Below are 1,581 nucleotides of genomic sequence, written 5' to 3' on the forward strand. Positions count from 1 at the left end.
GCACCGTGAACTTTGCTCCCCTCTCTAATTACATCCACAAAGACAACCACACAATGTCACACAAAAAACAATTTCGTCCAAAGACACTGAATTTGTTTTCTTGATTTCAATTCATCTTCGCCAAAATAAAATTTGAGCTACAAACAATTCCATAAATAAAAAAATCCTAAATTAAGTCTTGTTGAGTATCAGCCTCCGATTTAGCACCTACAAGAGTCGTAGCCTTCTATTTAGCATACATCACCCATGGAATTACAAAATAAAAAAAGTGCTGATAGAACATAGAAAACCACGGAAGTCCAATACTCAGCATGCTGAGTTTAAAAACACAGTTTTACCACTCGATTTAACAGACACTTGCCATAAGATTTCAAAGTTAAAAATCATATAGAGAACCCAAAATAAGATAGATTCAGAAATTAAAAGAAGAGAAAAAGGATATGGGGGAAAATCAAAGGAAAAGCATGGGAAAGAACCTACAACAATCACTGAACTTCAGAATCAAAAGTAACAATGATGAAGAGAACCTAGAAGAAACCCAAAATGGAAAAAGAACGAAGGAAAAAGAAGAAAAAAGATATGTGCAAATTGATTGAAAGCATACCTGCAGCTAGATTTGTGCACGAAGATCTGAGAATCTCTCTCAAAATCTGAATTAAAGGAAACCCTAATGCTCCCTATGTTTTCTGCTAAAAATACACAAGGAATACTAAATTGAAAGCCTCCCTCTCGCGCCCCGTTCGCGGTGCGCGCGGGGGACTTGTGCTTCTTTTGAAATAGAAATGACTATCGACAACGGATATCTCGGCTCTCGCATTGATGAAGAACGTAGCGAAATGCGATACTTGGTGTGAATTGCAGAATCCTGTGAACCATCGAGTCTTTGAACGCAAGTTGCGCCCGAAGCCATTAGGCCGAAGGCACGTCTGCCTAGGCGTCACGCATTGCCTCCACACACTGCGCCCAGACTCATGGTCGTGGTGGTGTTGTGGGACAGATACTGGCCTCCCATGCGCTCCAAGTGTGCGGTTGGCCTAAATATGAGTCCACTACGACAGACTTCACGACAAGTGGTGGTTGAAACTCAACTCTCGTAATGTCGCGGCTCCAACCCGTCGCATGTTTGGGCTACCCGACGCTAATTGCGCTTAGGCGCTCCGACCGCGACCCCAGGTCAGGCGGGACTACCCGCTGAGTTTAAGCATATCAATAAGCGGAGGAAAAAAAACTTACAAGGATTCCCCTAGTAACGACGAGCGAACCTGAAATATCCAAGCCTTAGAATCGGGCGGCTCCGTTATCCGAATTGTAGTCTGGAGAAGCGTCCTCAACGGCGGACCGAGCCCAAGTCCCCCAGAAGGGGGCGCCAGAAAAGGTGAGAGCCTTGTTGTGCCCGGACCCTGTCGCACCATGAGGCGTTGTCTACGATTCGAGTTGTTTGGGAATGCAGCCCAAATCGGGCAGTGAAGTCCATCCAAGGCTAAGTACGGGTGAGATACCGATAGCGAACAAGTACCACAAGGGAAAGATGAAAAGGACTTTGAAAACGGAGTCAAAGAGTGCTTGAAATTATCGGGAGGG

General features: G+C 44.9%; 1 non-coding gene across 1 annotated transcript; it reads left to right on the forward strand.

The window, feature by feature from the left end:
- The first annotated feature begins 784 nt into the window (after positions 1-784).
- LOC117276914 (5.8S ribosomal RNA) lies at positions 785-940 on the forward strand. Its single transcript, XR_004507179.1, has one exon. It is a non-coding gene; the product is annotated as a 5.8S ribosomal RNA (ribosomal RNA).
- Positions 941-1,581: the final 641 nt, after the last annotated feature.

Source organism: Nicotiana tomentosiformis, chromosome 8, assembly GCF_000390325.3.
Source record: "Nicotiana tomentosiformis chromosome 8, ASM39032v3, whole genome shotgun sequence".
NCBI lineage: Eukaryota > Viridiplantae > Streptophyta > Magnoliopsida > Solanales > Solanaceae > Nicotiana > Nicotiana tomentosiformis.